Here is a 20,773-nt window from a genome sequence, read left to right as displayed (position 1 = left end):
GCCATCCACATAGAGACAAACTATGACATATCCTTGGTCAGTGTTTTTAACATAGACGCACTTGTCACATTCGTTTATCTTAAACCCATTAGTAAGCATAGCATGATCAAATTTTTCATGCCATTTCTTAGGCGCTTGTTTTAATCCAAAAAAAGACTTTACAAGTCAACAAACTTTCTTTTCTTGCCCCGATACTACAAACCCTTCGGGTTACTCCATATAGATCTCTTCATTTAGATCACCGTTTAAGAAAGTTGTCTTAACATCCATTTGATGTATTTCTAAATTAAACAACGTTGCTATAGCAATAAGCATGCTAATGGATGTTATTCTTGTCCCGGAGGAATATGTATCAAAATAATCCAGACCTTCCTTTTATCTGTAACCTTTTACTACAAGCCTTGCTCTATACTTGTCTATTGTACCATCTACTTTCATTTTTCTCTTGAATATCCACTTATATCCAAGAGGTTTAGAACCAGGTGGAAGATCCACAAATTTCCAAGTATGATTTTAAATAATAGATTCAATTTCATTATTAACAGCCTCTTTTCACAAAGGTACTTCAGGACCTGTCATTGCTTCCTTAAAGCTTTGAGGTTCATTTTCTAACAGGTATGTCAGAAAATCTAGACCAAAGGATTTTGATGTTCTCGCTCTCTTACTTCGTCTTGGTTCATCATCAGTTAAATCCTATTGGTCGAGACCATTACTAGTCTCTTTTGTTTGATTGTCATTAGTCTCTTGACTTTGTGTACAATCATAAGTTCTTTTCTGTGAACTTAATTCCTGTCATTTCTTCTAAAGAAAGACATGTTCAAAAAACATAGCATTCCTTGACTCTATAATAGTGTTCACATTTATATCAGGTATTTCTGATTTATAAGTCAGAAACTGATATGCACTACTATTCTGAGCATAACCAATAAACACACAATCTACTGTTTTTGGTCCAATCTTAGTCTTTTTAGGAACAGGAACTTCAACTTTTGCCAAACACCCTCACACTTTTAAGTATTTGTAGGAAGGTGGTCGACCTTTCCACAATTCATAAGGAGTGCTGTTGGTTTTCTTGTGGGGTATTCTGTTAAGAACATAATTAGCAGACAATATTGCTTCCCCCCACAAGTTCTGTGGTAAGCCTGAATTTAGTAACATGACATTTATCATTTCTTTAAGGGTTCTATTATTCCTTTCAACAATTCCATTTTGCTGAGGAGAATAGGGTGCTGTAGTTTGGTGAATAATGCCATGTTGTACACAAAATTCATTTAATGGTGCATCATATTCACCACCCCTATCACTTCTAACCATTTTAATGGTTTTACCAAGTTGATTTTCAACTTCTGTTTTGTAGAGCTTAAACATTTCTAAGGCTTCATCTTTACTTCTAAGTAAATAAACATAACAATATCTTGTGCAATCATCGATAAAAGTTATGAAATACTTTTTGCCTCCTCTAGTTTGAACAAATTTAAGATCACATACATCTATATGAATTAATTCTAGAGGTTCGGTTTTCCTTTCAACCGATTTAAATGGAGCTTTAGTTAGTTTTGCTTCTACACAAATTTCATATTTATGATTAGGATTAATTTCAACCTTTGGTATATAATCTAAACCAATTACTCTACGCAAAGCATCAAAATTCACATGTCCTAATCTACCATGCCATAAATTTGACTCAAGAATATAAGCAAAAGATGTGTTATTCTTATTTATAGCAACTTTCGGTACAACTGTCATTACATTCAATTTAAAGAGACCATCACTCATGTATCCCTTACGAACATACATACCACTCTTTGTTAATACAAATTTATCAAACTAAAAACAAGCCTAAAACCATTTTTACTTAACAAAGAACCAGAAACTAAATTCTTCCGGATGTCAGCTACATGCAGTACGTTGTTGAGGGTCAATTCCTTCCCTGATGTCATCTTCAAGATCACATTTCCTTGTCCAGCCATAGTAGAAGTAGAAGAATTTCCCATGAAAAGTTGTTTACCATTTGCAGCTTCATTGTAAGTAGTGAACATCTTCTTGTCCGCACAAGTATGACGAGTTGCCCCAGTGTCAACCCACCATTTCTTGGGATTTCCAACCAAATTAGCCTCAGACACCACAGCAGAGAGGTTGATGTCATTCACCCCGTCAGAGATGTAATCTAATTATGTTACATTGGCCTGATTGGTAATCTTCTTGCTTGTACTTCCATGATCCTTCTTAGGCCGGCGGCAGTCAGAAGCTTGATGTCCAGTTTTGCCACAGTTATAACATTTTCCTTTGAACTTCTTGTTGCCATTATTGTCGCCTTGTTTAGGACCAACTCCAGTTTACTTTCTCTTTTTGTTATGTGGTTTGTGAACTTGTTTAACCACATTCGCCTTGGACTCAATGGGATTTTTCTCATTCCTCTTTTCAGCCTTATGGTTATCTTTCTCAATTCTTAGTCTTACAATAAGTTCATCCATGGTCATCTCTTTGCGTTTATGTTTTAAATAATTTTTGAAATATTTTCAAGCTGGTGGTAACTTTTCCACTAAAGCAGCGACTTAGAAAGACTCGTTCAGAGACATACCCTCGGAATGAATATCATGTAAAATTAATTGAAAACTTTAAACTTGAGAAATTACCGTTTGGGAGTCTACCATAACGAAGTTCAGAAATTTACCGACAACAAATTTCTTCGTGCCGGTATCCTCTGTCTTGTATTTCTTCTCCAAAGAATCCCACAATTCTTTTACTGTTTTCAGAGGACTGTAAACATTATATAGCATGTTGCCAAGGCCATTGAGGATATAGTTTCTACACAAGAAATCTGAATGTTTCCAAGCATCTACAACGGCAATAACTTGTCAATCACTTTCACCCTCTTTAAGTGTTGGAGCCTCTTCACGGAGAAACCATGCCAAATTAAGAGTTGTAAGATAGAACAGCATCTTCTGCTGCCATCTCTTAAACTTAGTACCGTTAAATTTTTTCGATTTTTCTCCATGATTGATTGGTACTTGAACATGGTTCTGAATAGGGATCAGTGTTGGTGTAACAATTAGAGTACCACTACCAGTTTCAGTTACAGTAGCCATAATCTCTGATTACAAAAATCAAAAAAAAAAATTAAAACACAAATTAATTTTCTAGTTACTAAAACCAGAAAATAAATTATAACACAAAATAATTTTATTTTCTTTGTTACTAAAACTAGAAAAATAAAATACCACAATAATTTTCTGTAACACAAATTAATATTCTACAATTGTTAATGACACCAGTATATTACTACTAGTTGTCAAAGAAAATAGACAATATATTACTACTATTTGTCAAATAGAATAAACCACTATTTGTTTTTCCAACCAGAATATGTCTTTATGAAATTACAGAAAATTAAATACAATGAAGATCCCAAAAGAGGTTATGTCTTAAGACTGTTGGACAATCTTCACTGCAATTAATTAATTCTGTTTGTATACTTAACAACAAACATAATACAAAAAAAATAAAGGAAATGAGAAAAAATTGTTTGATTACAAAAATCAAACTAGCAATAAAATTAAATAAATAAAAAAACAGATTTTATTTTGTTACAAAAATAAAAATTAAAATCTAATTTAAATAAACAAATAAAACAGAATAATAAATTAAATAACTTACTTGATTAATTTCTTCGAATAATAATTTGATCAAGTCTAGTGTTTGACACTGTGTCCTTAAGACAGATTTGTCCTCTCCTCGGTGCTTTCAGAATATGGACGTCTATCTCTCAGGATGAAATGATCAACAACAAATAAATGCAACACTACAATTTATTTGTTCAACAAACACACTTAGTGTATACACTATTTCTCACAGAAAAATAATGGAATAAATGCAGCAAAATGAAGAGATGAATTGCAGCAAAAGAGGGACGAAATTTGGAGTAAATCTGATCAAATGAAGGCTGGTCTATTTATAGAAGTAATGGCACCCTTTAATTTTGAATTGAACAGGTACTGTACATGTTGGGTTTGAATTTGAACAGATAACCGAATCTGTTTGAATTTCAAATATGTTCGAGTGGATTTAAATTTGAACCGAACAGATTCGATTTTGGACAGATTCGAACCAATATAGAACTTTTGAAGAGGTGCAAATAAAATTTTGAATTCAAAAATTGAAAATTAAATTTGGACAGAATTTAATCTATCAAAAATAAATTGAATTCAAATATTTTTGGCCGGACAAGCCCAACATAACCTCACACCACACATCCGCGTCCAAGCCCAGCCCGACCGGATGGATGAGAGCGGCAGCGCGCGCGCGCGTGTGGTGATTTTTGGGTCCAATGGGTCTAGCCCATAACCTCTCCCTTCTATAAACTTGGGGTGCCCCTTGGGGCCCTCCCCAAGTTATAAGTCCAAACTATATAACCCATTCAAAACTTCCCACCAAATCAATGTGGGACAAGCCATTTACACAAACCTTAAGGAATTTCCACCAAAACTCCATTTCCATGGAGCACACTTTGCCTTCAATTTTCCATTCACTCAATAATAGTTTTGAGCAACCAAATATACCACGTGAATCACAACACGGCATAGAACGCGTCACCACTTAGACTCGCCAATTTTGGCGCACGGGTCCCACCTAAATAATTGACCAAAGATAGGAAAAAAAATTCTGATTTTACCCAAAATTTCAAACCATTTCTAACATGCCCACTAATACAATTGTCGCTGACGACGCAATGAGGAGTGAACACACGCCGGTTATACGTCAGTTGTTGGTATTTTTTCATAAAAATACAAGAAAAATATATAAAAAGAATTAAATAGAAATGACAAAACAATTATTATTATTTTTTATTATTAAAGAATGAAATATACTGTACGGGCACGAAATATTCTTCCTGTATAATCCTGTTGATCAAGTCTGTGCTCCTCCTTACATCGTCGCTTTACTCCCTGAAAACACAAACGTGAGCTAGCCGGCGGGTGTGTGTCGGATACCTCTCCGATGCCTAAGTCAGCAAAATAGACAAACAGACAAAAAGCTCTGTGAATTTGGGAGTCAAAGTTGTGTTACCTCTCCATAGGTGATGTTATGAGCTTTTATAGGTTCCGCGTGGCACAATCCTAATAGGACTCTTACTCCTCCATGTAGAATCCTCCTAGGATTCATACTCCTGAAAGATAATGCTTATCGTTCAGCACCCCCCTCACTGCTTAAACCAAGTGAAATGGTTTTACCATGGCCAGACTCCAACATGACCGAGGTAAGCATGGCTATGCTAAGTCGCAGACTAGACCGAGATAACTCTACCTCAGTTCTTCCATTCACTGCTCCTACCACGGTTTTCCCAGCGTTGACCTTAGTATTGCTTAGACCGTGCTAACCTTTAGCTAGGTCCGATAGTGCTAGCTGCACTATACCATGACCGGACTAACTCTGTGTGCGGCATCCTAGCGACCGAGCTACCCGTAGTACTCTCCCGGACCGAGATAACACTAGGTTCTCTGGGTCCGGATTAACTTTAGGGCCGTCTGGAACCGGACTAACTTCAACGCTCTGGGACCGGACTAATCTTCAACGCTCTGGGACCGGACTAATCTTCAAGGCCTTTTTACTCTACCCTCCGTATTGTGGTCCATAACGGTCCATTACCCAGCTCGGCCCACTTTTCATATAAATTTCCCTCTCAATTGCCCCTTAATTCCATCTGCGCAGCATGATAGGGATTACCTTGTTCTACGAGCCAAGCTAAAAACTTTAATCTTACTACTGAGCTAAGCTTTTAAGCTTTTCCAACCGAGCTAAAACTCTTTTAACCTTTCCAGCCGAGCTAAACTCATTCTGGGCTGTAGCCGTCCGGACAAAACGTCTCTTCAATCACAGCAACTGAATCGCTTCTCATTCCTATGACACGTGGCCCCTTCTGATTGGCCCAATGCAACTGTCACGATGTCTTTGTACTCCGTGAATTTTGAACAGTTCCCGCCTCTGGTCCTTGCATCAAAACAAAACTCTTTGTTTTTTTGAATCACTCACCACACTATTCATTTCCTCTTCTCTCTCTCTCGTTCCTAAGCTTCTTCAACCCTGAACTTACTGAGTTCGTGTTCTTCATTGCCGTTGCTTCTATCTCTGATTTCTTCCTCTTGACCTGGTAAGTTTACTCAAATCTGCCTTGTTTTTGTTGTTTTCGTATTTGCTTTTACAATACATGTATTTTGTGTGTTTTTTCAAAACATATACCTTTCTTTCGTGTAATAAAATCTCTGGCTTTTCACGAATAAAATGAAACACTGATTTTGATCCAAAATCACTGTATAACCGAACTAAAAAGTCGTTTGTAGTTGATGTCACTCTAGCCAGGCCATTCAACCAAACTAACACTTCACGTTATAACAATAGTTTCAACAAGTCAAACCACATTTTGTTTTAACTCAACCGAGCTAGCCAACAGCACTAAGTCTGCGTAATAGTGCGTCTGTTAGTCGCAACCACGGCCGAGCTATAACTTGGGGCTAACCCAGCCTTCGTAGTTAAAACCGAACTAAGAGCGCTGCCCCTAGAGGTTCAACCGGGCTAACACTAACCTTTGCACAAAACGGGCTAAGACACGTAGCATTTCACATAGCCAAGCTAAGATTTGATATATCTTGCCTTTATTTCTTTTTAGCACAGTCCAACAGTCTGCTTAACACCTTTGTTTTTTCACTTTGTAGACTTTAGGTTGCCCAGGCACTCCTTTGAGTGCTCAACCGAGCTACTCAGCACCTTTCTCCGACCGAGCTATCACAAGTTTAATTTATTCATAACTTAAGACAAAATTGGTAAATATAGGTTTTTAGTAGAAACACCTGGTGGCCTGGCTGAATTCCAAAGGGAGTATAACATTCCTGACGACGTCCATCTCACCTTAGCCGAACAAGATATCATACCTTGGAGAAACCCTGGTTTTGTTCCCTTTACCCTCCTTTCCATTGTAGAAACCGGCCTAAGATTCCCTGTACAGCCTTTACTTTGTGAATTCCTTAGGCAAACTAGGATATGCCCAACTCAGCTTTCCACAAACTCATACCGCATAATAAATGGTATAGCCGAGCTAAACCGCCGTGCTGGTATTAACCTCAGCTTAACCGAACTCTTTCACCAATATTCTATAGGCTCAAAAGAAGACAGGTGGATTTATTATTTAAGAATACGACGCCGGCGTGAGAAAATAATAAAGGACACATCGGACAAAGACTTAAACGATGACGATTTTTTCTGGGTATCTGGCAATTTCGAAGACCACCAAGCCCAGATCCCAGGCCGCAGTATAAACTGGAATAAAGGAACCCCCGGTATAATTACTTCGGTTTCTTTGCATGCTTCTGTTTTATTTCGATTTCCTATTCCTGAATCGATCTAACAGTTGTCTTCTTTATGCAGATTCAGCCCATCTTCAATCACTATACAGTTACCCCAATTTGAACACTCTCCGTACTGCACTACGATATCCAGAAAGAAGTTGGGCCAAGCTGCTGAATTTTGAACCGACGTACAAATACAGCAGCCGCCGTAAAGCCAGAATAACAGACTTCTTACTGGAAGCCTCTCCCGAACTGGACCCCAACTTGCCACAAATTAACCTGGTTCATACTACCGAAGAAGAAGAAATGGCGAAGAGGAACAGAGTAAGGGCCCTCTTAATCGAAACCCACCGAGTCGAAGTACCGCCACAAAACCAGACTTAGGGAACAGTTGTGGCCCTTCCATCTCAACAACCCTCTTCATCACGTCCAAGCAAGCGCGCCCGGACTACCCAAACCGAGCAATGCCTTGCTGATGAAGATGAAACCATCTTTCCACTAAGCCCTCTACCGAGCCCTCAGCCGGAGCGTTCTGACCGGGCTAGCTCCACCAAGTGGGCCCTGAAAATGACTTTCTAGAACCGAGATATCCAGGATACTGACTCGGTGGTCGCTAAGAAGGATCATATGATGGCATTCAACCTTTCCATGAGTGTTTGTCTTCCAGCAGACATGGAGCATCACAAAAATTTGACCGAGCTAAAGGCCATCCGCTCGGCCACCAAATCCATGGTGTTCGTAAGTAGCTGTTTCTGTTTAATCTTACTGATTTGCACTACTTTTATCTTGGTTTGATTTCAAGTCCCCCTCTTTTTGCAGGCCATGCAGAAGAGTCACATCGCTCATAAGCGAGTGCTTGAACTCTGTAAGACTGCAAGGCAAGCGCTGGCCGAAGTAACAGAAGAAACTGCTGAGCTGGAACAAGCTAGGCAGCAAATAGCCGAGCTAAAATCTGAGAACGGTCGTCTGACCGGACTTGTCAGCTCAGCTGAAGCAGAAAAACAAAAGGCTGCAGCTGTTATCAAAGATAAATATCTGCGCGAACTTGCTAAACTTGAGGGCAAGAAAAACGCCGAGATAGAGCAGCTAAAGAAGGATGCTGTTGACGCTGAGCTCCGGGGTTTCAAGGAGGAGGAGGTGACTTACATTAAATAATGTGAAGCTGCCAAGGATCTCTTCTTCAAGTGCGGTTGGAGGGCGGCTGTAGAGCAGATCGGTCACGGTCCAGAGACCGAGGTCTTCAACACACCAGCATACTTCATTCTGAGCTCTATGACGGAATATGCTACTGCCCTTCAGCAACAATTTCTTGAGGATTCAGATGATGAAGAAGACACCGTGCCCAAAGATACCCCGGCTATCAGTGATCCCGTCGATCAGTCAGTTCGGTCGGAGCTAATGGTGGAAGATCTGACCAACGAGCTGCCTACTGAAACCGTTCTTCCAACCGAGACCGTGCTACCGAGTGAAACCGGGCTCCGAGTTGATATTGATGCCGACCTTGATGATCTGTTTAACTGACTTTGTATTTTTCTTCTTTTTGTTTTTTTTCTTTTCTTTGTTGTTGGAAACAAATTGTAACCGGGCTAAGGCCCCACCTTTTGTACTTGTTTTGAATTTTTAATGAAGTCTGCTTTTTTGTTCAACTCTCATTTCGGTTGATCTTCATGGTTGTACTTTACTTTCTAACCGAAGTCTTGGATGAGGTACAACATTCACTTGCCGAGATACTTATTTTGGTCTTGATCTTGCAATCTAATTATAGCTGCCAACCACTCTTCAGTCGAGATACTTACCTCGGCTGAAGAGTACTAACAGTTGGCTCAGTCCAGCCAACCATTCTTAGCCGATATCCTTACTTCGCCTGAAGAGTATTAAGAGTTTGTTTAATCCAGCCAACCACTCTTTAGTCGAAATCCTTTCATCAACTGAAGAGTACAAAGAGTTGGTTTAATCCAGCCAACCTCTAAATTGGTTATTTTTGCCAATTTAGAAAAATATTTGGTTATTCCGACCAAACGTCCTGCAGCCTAGATCCTTATTCTAGGCTTAGGAGGGGTGTTGGTTTAATCCAGCCAACCTCTAAATTGGTTATTCTTGCCAATTTAGAAAAGTGTTTGGGTATTCCGACCAAACGTCCTGCAGCCTGTATCCTTATCCTGGGCTTAGGAGGGGTGTTGGTTTTTTCAGCCAACCTCTAAGTTGATTTTTTCCAGCCAACCTAGAGTAAAGTGTTTGGGTATTCCGACTAAACGTCCTACAGCCTGGATCCTTATCCTGGGCTTAGGAAGGGTGTTGGTTTTTCCAGCCAACCTCTAAGTTGGTTTTTTCCAGCCAACCTAGAGTAAAGTGTTTGGTTATTCCGACCAAATGTCCTGCAGCCTGGATCCTTATCTTGGGCTTAAGAGGGGTGTTGGTTTTTCCAGCCAACCTCTAAGTTGGTTTTTTCCAGCCAACCTAGAGTAAAGTGTTTGGTTATTCGGACCAAACGTTCTGCAGCCTAGATCCTTATCCTGGGCTTAGGAGGGGTGTTGGTTTTTCCAGCCAACCATGTTTTCAATGCCCCTAACTTACTAAAACAATTTTTATAGAATAAAACACTTATGCTGAAAAAACTACTTGTTTTATTGGAGAAAAGAAAAATTACAAGTATTTTGAAGAAAAGCTAAAAATAAAATAGTTTGAGATTGGCAGTGTTCCATGGCCTGGGACTTACTTTGTCGTCCTCATCTTCTAAGTGGTATGCTCCCTTGCCTGCTAATCCAACCACTTTGTAAGGTCCTTCCCAATTGGGCCCTAACTTGCCATATCCCGGAACCATGGTGTTTCCCATCACTTTGCGTAATACCCAATCTCCGATCTTGAATTGCCTTGGATACACTGTTTTGTTGTATTTTCTGGATAACTTTTGTTGGTATAAGACAATGTGAACCAGTGCTTTTTCTCTTCTTTCTTCGGCGAGGTCGAGCTCCAATGCTATGGCTTCTCCATTTAAGTCTGGATCAAAATTTTCGCTTCTAATTGTGAGGAGGCCAACTTCCAGTGGGATTACTGCTTCCATGCCATAGGCTAAGGAGAATGGTGTTTCTCCTGTTGATCGTCGAGGTGTAGTGCGGTAAGCCCATAAAACATGAGGAAGCTCATCAGCCCATTTGCCTTTTGTTCTTTCTAACCTTTTCTTCAGTCCATCCAAGATAACCTTTTTGACGCTTCCGTCTGGCCGTTGGTTTGGGGATATGCTGGTGTAGAATTGTAGAACTCTATTTTGTATTCTTCACAAAAGCCTCTAAAGATTCTGCCATCAAACTGGGTGCCGTTGTCTGATATTAGGGCTTTAGGTATGCCGAATGGAGTAATGATATTCTGCCAGACGAACTTCTTCACATCTTTTTCCTTGATTGATGCCAATGCTTCTGCTTCCACCCACTTTGTGAAGTAGTCTGTTGCTGCGAGAAAGAACTTCCTGTTTCCAGGTGCTGTTGGAAGTGGTCCTACTATGTCCAAGCCCCACATTGCAAAGGGCCATGGGCTGGTCAATGGTAGGAGTTCTCTAGCCGGTTGATGTATTTGGTGTGCGAACTTCTGACATTTCTCGCACTTCTTCACATACTTCTCTGAGTCTGCCTGCATGTATGGCCACCAGTATCCTTGTGAAATGGCTCTGTAAGCTAACGATCTTCCTCCTTGGTGGCTTCCGCACACCCCTTCGTGTATTTTGAACAAGAATGCTTCTACTCTGCTGGGGTGGACACACTTTAGATAAGGTCCTGAGAATGACTTTTTGTACAATGCCATAGATGGGGAGAGCCAAAATCGCTGCAACTTTGCTCTAATTTTGTTGGCTTCTTTCTTTTCTTCCGGTAAGACGCCGTCTTTTAAGAACAGTATGATGGGATCCATCCATGAGGGGCCTAATTCGGCGTAACACACCTTTTCTACTTCGGGGTCCTCAATGCTTGGTCTCGGTAGGTAGTCAATTAAAAGTGGGTGAGGGATGGATGTATCTGCCATTGACGCAAAGCCTGCTAGTTCGTCTACTCTACTGTCTTCCTCCCTGCCAATCTGTTCTATTCTTACTACTTCAAATTTCTTGATCTCTGTTCTGACCAATTCTTGGTACTTGGCCATCCTGTCATCCTTTGCTTCATAGTCGCCAGAAATTTGGTTTACCACCAGCTGTGAGTCGCTGTAGACCATTAGTTCGGTGGCCTTCATGTAGAATGCTGATTTGAGTCCTGCAAGAAGTGCTTCATACTCCGCTTCGTTGTTTGATGCTGGGAAGCCAAGGTTGATTGCTTGCTCCACAATCAGGCCGTCTGGTGAGATGAGGACTATGCCAAGTCCTGCACCATGCCGGTTGGATGCTCCATCCACAAAGAGCTTCTACATCTCTCCAACGAACAACTTCCAGCAAGTGGAGGGATCAGATGATGTCGTGGGGTCAAGAATGTTGCTGGTGTTTTCTTCAAGGTCCATGTTTCCCCTCACTATCTGATTGAACCAAGTTTTTATTTGTTGGTGAGTCTTGGCTTGGTATAGCTTGGTTTGCTTCTTCCTTGCTGTTTTTACTCTGGTCTGCCATGGGGTCTAACTGAGTATCCTGCACCAGGGGTTGCGCTATTCCGGCGTCAACTTCTATCCCTAGTTTGGTTGTGTCAGTCAGGTCGACTGGCCAGATATGATGACTTCCTGGGGTAAATTTTGCGACAAAGTCTACCAAAGCTTGGGCCTTTATCGCAGTTCTAGGTTGGAACTTGATGTCGAATTGTCCCAACTCTACTGCCCACTTCAAGATTCTGCCAGAAAAGTTTGCCCTTTCAAACAGAGCTTTTAATGGGAAGTTGTGAGGACAACTATGGTGTGGACGTGAAAATAATGCGACAACTTCCTTGATGCCATCATTAAGGCTAAGGCCAGTTTCTCTAGTGACAAATACCTTGTTTCGGCACCCAGCAATGTCTTGCTGACATAATAAATAGGCAGATGTCGGATTCCTTCCGCACGGACCAACACTGCGCTAATTGCGTGCTGAGAGACTGCCAGGTACAGGAAGAGTTCTTCTCCAGGTATTGGGGTGACAAGCAATGGTGGAGAAGACATGTATTCTTTCAAGTTTTCCAGTGCGCAGTCGCATTCTTCGTCCTACTCGAACTTGGCTTTTAATGCTTGAAAAAATGGTCGTAGTCTGTCTGACGACCGGCTAATGAATCGGTTGAGTGCAACTGTCATGCCGGTGAGATGCTGTACTTCTTTTACTGAGTTAGGTCTCTCCAGATCCTGAATAACTTTGATCTGGGAGGGGTCTGCTTCTATACCCCGGTTGGTCACCAAGAAGCCCAGGAATGTGCCAGATCCTACATCGAACGCGCACGTAGATGCCTTAAGGCGCAACTTGTGCCTCTTCAGAATCTAGAACATCTCACCTAGCTCCCTTAGATGGTCGTTCTCATCCTTGCTTTTGACCACCATATCGTCGATGTAAGCTTCCATTGTTCTGCCTAACAATGGCTCAAACATCTTGGTGACCATTCTCTAGAATGCTGCCCCTGCGTTCTTTAGGCCAAAGGGCATGACCTTATAGCAATACAGTCCTCTTGGAGTGGTAAAGGACGTGACTTCCTGGTCTGGTTCGTACATGGCAATCTGATGGTAGCCTCTGTACGCATCCAGAAAGCTAAGTCGGTTGTGCCCCGCCGTTAGGTCTACCAATTGATTTATCCGTGGTAGGGGGAAGTTGTCCTTTGGGCATGCTTTGTTGACTGTCTTATAGTCGACGCAGACACGCCATTTGCCATTCTTTCTTGGCACCACGACCGTGTTGGAAATCCATCTGGGGTAGTGCACCTCTCTGATAGCTCCTGCCTCTAGCAGATTTCCCACTTCTTCCGCCACTATCTCGGCGTGGTGGAGTGCCAATCTGCGAGTGCGCTGAATGATTGGTCTGGCTGATGGGTAGACATTGAGTTGGTGACAGATGAAGTTTGGATTAATGTCTGGCATGTCGTAGGGTGTCCAGGTGAACACTTCGATGCTAGAGGTCAGGAATTCCAAGACCTCTAATCTCTCAGTGCTGGACAACGACGAACCAAGCAAAAAGAACTTATCCGGGTTCTTTTCATCTATTCTCACCTCTACTAAGTCTTCCACCGCTTTTTGATCAGCTGCTTTGCCGACATCTGCGAACAGTTCATTGCTCTTAGGTTCTTCCACCGAATGAACATATCCCTTGGCAGCGCGACTGTCATTAACCGTGACAAAGCATTGCTTGGACATAATTTGGTCTCCAAAGACCTCTTCAATTACCCCGACTTCATTGGGGAACCGCATTACTTAATGGTAGGATGACGCTACAGATCGCATGGCATGCAGCCATGTTCTTTCCAAGATTATGTTGTAAGTGGAAGGGTCCTTTAACACCCAAAACTCCACTTGTTTTGTCATGCTTCCTGCCCTGACTGGAAGGATGATCTTGCCGACTGGCGACTCTGGCATTGAGTTGAATTCAATTAGGGGGGACACAGCTGGTGCCAAGTCTTTGTCCTCCAATTTCAGTTGCTTGAAGGTGTCGTAATACATTATCTCACATGAGTTCCCTTGGTCAATCAAAATCCGTTTGATGTCAAAATCCTTGACTCGGAGGGTGATGACTAGTGCATCGTTGTGAGGGCAATATATTCTTTCCAAGTCCTTCTCTGAAAAAGACATAATGTTCGTGGTCTCTGCTCTTCCTTTCTTGATTGTGGGTTGTGTACTTAGAACCTCCCTTAAGTTCTCAGCCTTTTTGATCATGCCCCTGAGCTCACATACACGCTCAGGTTCGCATATCCCATGTATTACATTTATCACGCCTTGAGGTGGGGCGTCGATTGGCATTCCGTTCAGGTGGTTGTCATTTTGGGGGGCTGGCTGCGCCCCTCCTTCAATGTATTTATCCAGGTGACCGGCTGCCACTAACTCCTCCAGATGTTGTCTCAATGGCATGCAATTTTCAGTGCGGTGTCCCTTTTCTTTGTGGAAGGTGCATCGCGATCTTTCGTCATAGTCTTTATATGCTTCTCCTAGCTTAGCTAGCCATCTGACGAAAGGCTCATCGCATATTTCGCTCAGAATCCGATAGATCGGTTTCTTGAATGCCGTGGTTATGGCAGTGCGGACTCTCAACCATCTTTTGTCCTGGTCCTCTCCGTTGTCTCGCCTGTCGCGTCCGTTTCTACTTGGACGGTCTACCGCGTTGACCTTTGCTGAGGCCTTTTTCTCTGGTATTGTGGTCGTGTCAGATTTTGTTTTGGCACGGGCGCTATCCTCTTCAACCCGAATGTGCTGGTGTACTCTCTCCATTAAGGCCTCCATCGTGAGAGGCGGTGTCATAGTGATTGAGTCCCTTAGTCTGTTCCCGACTGGAAGGCCTCTTTTGTACTGTGCAATGGCGAGATTGGTGGGGCAGTCCCCAATCTGGTTGAAGGTGTCCCAATAGCGACTGTTGTAGCATTTTAATGACTCTTTTTCGCCCATGTCGATGAAGAGCAGTTGATCAATTTTTACCGGGGTTTTGGTGTTCATTCTGAACCTTATTACGAATGCCTCTGCCAATTGTGCCTAGGAGGCTATGCTGCATTCTGGAAGTTTTTCGAACCAAGTCAAGCCTAGGTCACCAAGGCTTAATGGGAAGAAAATGCACATCAAAGCCTCGTTTCGTCGATATACCGCCATAACCTGGCGGAAGTGGCTTAGGTGCATGTAAGGGTCTGTCTTCCCTTCGTACGTGGTAAATTTAGGCTGGATGAAGCCTGAGGGTAATGATGCGTTCTCAATCGCCGGAACGAACGGCGAGCTATGTAGTCTTGCCAACACTTTATCTGTTGGTTCCTAGGCAAGGTGTGGTACTGACATTCCAACCTCGACGCTTCTATGCGTCCAAGGAGCCAACCGCCGAAGGGTTGAAACTCTGTGCGGGTCGCGTGCCCTTGCATCCTCCTTCTGTCGGGCCCTTTCTTCAAGCACAGTCCACAAGTCGGACGATCTAGGCAACTCCCTTTGCCTGGATGATGTATGGTGCATGTGTGAGGGCCGATAGGTACTTCCCTCTATGTAAGACCTTAATGATCTCGTTCTCTCAAACCTGGAGTAACGAGTTTTGGAAGTCCTTGACTCAGTGTCGCTCGTCCTGAGGCTTCTACTCTCTGCTTGCAATGTCGTGGTATGCCTACTACGATCTTCTGATTGGCGAGGAGGCGCATTGCCTTTGCGCCCCTCTCCTATCGCCACCTCTTTTCCCTCGATCTGGCGCTTCATGGCCTCCATGTTCGCCGCCATCTTCCTTATTAATTCATCTTGCTCCTTCACGCGGTCTTCCAGAACTTGAGGATTAATCCTCCGTCTTTGTCTGTTAGGACTTCGTGAACGAGAGTGACGGGGGCTGTTAGTCTGCCTCCTCCCCCTTGCATCCCTCTTGGGATTTTGTCGCTGTGGCTCCAAGTCCGCCATGGGAGGGATAGAAGGTAGTCTTTCGCGCCTTGCACCCCCCTCTGGTGTTTGTCCGTCGATGACGGATTGCGGCAAATCTTCGTTGTACGCCATTGCTTCTAAAGAGGAAAAGCTTGATCAAGAGGTTTTGTTCTAATCTGATATTCTCACAGACGGCGCCAATTGTACGGGCACGAAATATTCTTCTCCTATAATCCTGTTGATCAAGTCTGCACTCCTCCTTACATCGTCGCTTTACTCCCTGAAAACACAAACGTGAGCTAGCCGGCGGGTGTGTGCCGGATACCTCTCCGATGCCTAAGTCAGCAAAATAGACAAACAGACAAAAAGCTCTGTGAATTTGGGAGTCAAAGTTGTGTTACCTTTCCATAGGTGATGTTATGAGCTTTTATAGGTTCCGCGTGGCACAATCCTAATAGGACTCTTACTCCTCCATATAGAGTCCTCCCAGGATTCATACTCCTGAAAGATAATGCTTATCCTTCAGCACCCCCCTCACTGCTTAAACCAAGTGAGATGGTTTTACCATGGCCAGACTCCAACATGACCGAGGTAAGCATGGCTATGCTAAGCCGCAGACTAGACCGAGATAACTCTACCTCGGTTCTTCCATTCACTGCTCCTACCACGGTTTTCCCAGCGTTGACCTTAGTGTTGCTTAGACCGTGCTAACCTTTAGCTAGGTCTGATAGAGCTAGCTGCGCTATACCGTGATCGGACTAACTCTGTGTGCGGCATCCTGGCGACCGAGCTACCCGTAGTACTCTCCCGGACCGAGATAACACTAGGTTCTTTGGGTCCGGATTAACTTTAGGGCCGTCTGGAACCGGACTAACTTCAACGCTCTGGGACCAGACTAATCTTCAACGCTCTGGGACCGGACTAATCTTCAAGGCCTTTTTACTCTACCCTCCGTATTGTGGTCCATAACGGCCCATTACCCAGCTCGGCCCACTTTTCATATAAATTTCCCTCTCATATACAATAAACTATAGAACTTAAAAAACACAAGAATGAACTAGATTACACCATGGAACATATTACAAGATGATTCAAATGGACATATAAAATAATATACGAGAAATTATTTAAATTTAAAACTTTGAAGAACAAAAAATAAAGGATGCAAACCGAAACCTGTGTGATGCCACAGTTTTCTTAAAATAGATTCACCGCCTCTCGGTGGGTGTTGGAGGTACGCCTGCGTCTGCCTCCCAAGATATGACGGTTGAAACCAGCTAATGCAGAAGTACATTCTGAATAGCTTCAACGAACTTGACAATGACTACACTCTTTCTAACAAGAACCAAAGAATGGGCTAAAAAAAGAATATAGGAAAATTTTTCTTTGGTGTAAAAAATCATCTCCAACTTTTTATTTCAAAACACCATCTCATTTTCCATCACAAAACCTCTCTAAAAAACAACCTTCTAAATTAGAGGAGAAAGACCTGTATTTATACTAGTAGGAGAGAGCCTTAGCCATGAAGGCTAACATCAATGGAATCATCTGCCATTAACCAATGCCATCAACTCTCGCCATTAGAGCTAGAGTTACAACGGTTGAAAACCTATGGCCACTAATATGGTCATCAACTCCATCATCAAAAGATGAGAGTTATAAAACTTTATATTTCTCATGTGCTTAATATATACAAATAAATATGTATATGATAATGTTTAAATAAACCAACTAGATGGGTCACAAAATGAATACTAATGTTAGGTTACAACCCGATCCAAGCCCAATTCTAAAACACATGTACAAGCCAAACCCAACACAACATGGCTTAGCCTAAGTTCCAGATTAAGTCCAAGTCCAAGTCTAAGTCCAAGACCAAGACCAAACCCAGCATATGTACAAGAACAAGCCTAGACCTAGTCCAAACTAAGACTAAGTCCAAATCTAAGCCCAACTTTATTGATGTCCACTTTATGAAACAATTCTCATTCACAACTCAATGGTTTTGGCTCATTATTTTTGTATTGCAATCTTCTCATTTAAGATAATACAAACCACCTAGACCCACCTCAACTAGCGGTTGGATCCCACTTTAATTTCGAATTAAAGTTGCTGAAAACCCATTATTTTCCAACATCGATAACGTCAACCCAACGACGGAATTATGTAGTTCTCGATCCTAATCGTTGTATTTTCATAATTGGAGATTTGTATTTCTAGGGTTTGGAGGGAACCAAACGACAAAATTGGCAACACAAAGATAGGGTTTTAAGTTGCTAGAATCAAATAAACAACAAACAAAACAATCTACATCCATTAACATCAGGAATCCACAAAGTTTCCATCTTCGTGTCGTCCATTTTGATTGAGATGGAAGGAGAAAAAAAAAAGAATATAATAAGCGTTTTGGGTACAAACATAATTTTCACATCACCGAATCCCTAATTTATCCATAACATTTGGGACAACAAGCGCTAACACCATGTACAAAAACATCATTACCACTCAAATGAGACTTATCAGTGCATAAAATAAAAAGCAGGACTAAATGGTTCAAAGGTTTCTGATTTGAGATTTATTGGTGCATTACCCAAAATTTTATCTTTTTATTTTCGTATTTTTTTATTTTCACTGAATTTTTTAATATTGTAAGCAATTTTTTTAATTTTTAGACACACCTAACATATATACACTTAAAAAGTATAATATTTGTAAAAAATATATATAAATAAAATCACCAAATATCAAAAATACAAAAAAAAACATATTTTTCGTATTTTGTGTATTTATTAATTTTTTAAAATATTTTTCACAAATATTATACTATTTAAATACATCTAAGTAAGGTGCATCAAAAAAAAGTAAAAAAATTACTTAAAATTTTAAAAATATTCATTACAAACAAAAAAATATTTTAAAAAAATTAATATCTAAAAAATTAAATTTGAAAAACTGAAACAAAATAAATTGAATAATATTCAAAATTGAAAAGACGAGCAGACAGCCTTATCTAACAAAGAATAATGCTTGGGACCCCTTTTGGGGGTCACCCCCTCACCCCCCTTTGTCACGTGGCGAGTGGTGATTGGAGGAGCAGGAAAAAAAAAAAAAAATTGTAACCAATAAGAGAGAGGGGGTCAAAAGGAATGGGGAAAAAATGGATGAATCATTGTTGATCTAACAAATTACACTACAATATCCAGAATTGAAAAGATGGGTAGACTCCTGTGTGAGCCAACGTAACGTGAGAATCACTTTTGGCATCCTTTGAGGAGTTGACTATTGTAATTACCTTAATTCTTAATTTTTATTATTTTAGTAGGTTAAAATAATTATATTGGAAAAGAAAGTTAGATTTTTTAATAGTTAGCTGTAATATTTGTGAGAAAAAAATGAAATAATTATGAATTTGATCTTATTAATTATTTTAACTTATTTGATTTTTTTGTAAATTTTAATCCAAAAATAAAAAAAAAATGAAAAAACTTTTGTCAAACAAGACATTTGTCTCATCTTTTTGTTTCACAAAACACATTTGTATTTTTAGAATTATTATTTAGATTTTCAAGATTTGCAGGCCTTATCTCCTCACCACATTTTCTTAAAGTGTGTTACATTTATGAATCTAAGTAAGAATTTAAAATGAAAAAGGAAAAAAAATGTGTGAAATGTAAATGGCATGTAGTTATATTTTATTTTTATTTTATTTATATTTTTTCTTTTATTTTTCAAATCCATGGAGCAAACACAACATTAGTCTCACTTGGTGAATGTTTCCTCTCTCCCCATAAAATATTAGAATTTAAAACTATTGTCTCAAAAATTTTAAAATTAAGGATTGTTTTGAGTATGATTTATAAATTGATTTTTTTACTTATTATAAAAAGATTACAGAAATATAGAAATGTGATATGATTCAAATGAACTAATATATTAATAAATTTGCTTTTTTAAATGTTGCCAAAGAGGCCTAAATTTATGATTCGAGTGCCCACAAATAAATAAATAAAGACTATTGTGACTCTAGGGAGGTAAAAGCCTTTCTATTTTGGGTGATTATTGGGCACTTCTGAACACTACCACTAGTGTTGCGTGGTATTATAATTGATGAAGAATGTAGAATAATATAATTTTGTATTGAGTAATTAAAAGATACGAAACAAGATAATGAATAATTATTGATAAAAGAATATAGACATGTAACACTACACAATACCTAATCATTTCCGCTCCATTCTAGCCCCGTTAAGGTTGTCAAAACACCGCCACCGTTTTAAGAAAGAAATTTGACCAATTTGCACCCTAGGTTTACAAATATTCTAAAATATATATATATATTTTTATTGATTCAACAACCCCTTCAACCTATTGGCAAATAACATCGGAGATTCCATTTTTTTTTTTTTTTGGGTAAAACACTTCATATCGAATTTATTCACTTTCAGTTGTCGTACAACAAAAAAAATTAATTAATTTTTTTATAGTTAAAACTTTTTTAACTTGAGATTAAAAAGTTAATTTGAATTGGCTTTTTTAATTTTATGAAAAAAAAATTAAAATGATTATAATTCAAATATAACATTTATCTTATTAATTTTTTAATTTTTTTGTTTTTGTTTTTAGTGGCTAATTTAATCCCAACTCAACCCAACTCAACCCACATAGCCAAACGCCACACTTCGAAGTTGTTTTGTTATTTTGTAAAAACCAAATGAATAAAACTAACTTTCAGTGTGCTTCACAATCTCAATGTGGGCATAATCGTTCCAACACGGAGCTAATTCATTTGCTCAAATGTGTTGGGCAAGTAGATCACTAAGACTATAGCTTAAAAAAATTAAAAAATTATTAAAAATTTTAAAAAGTTATCATTATTCATCAAAAAAATATTAAAAAATTAATTTTATAAAAAAAAATAGACGTGAGTTGAACTTTAGTTGTCCACCGTTTGTACAAAGGGAACAGGCAGAGAAGCAAACAAGACGATG

Source organism: Camellia sinensis, chromosome 4 (assembly GCF_055761805.1).
Source record: "Camellia sinensis isolate YWXY chromosome 4, ASM5576180v1, whole genome shotgun sequence".
Classification (NCBI taxonomy): Eukaryota; Viridiplantae; Streptophyta; class Magnoliopsida; order Ericales; family Theaceae; genus Camellia; species Camellia sinensis.
This window is presented reverse-complemented; position numbering follows the sequence as displayed.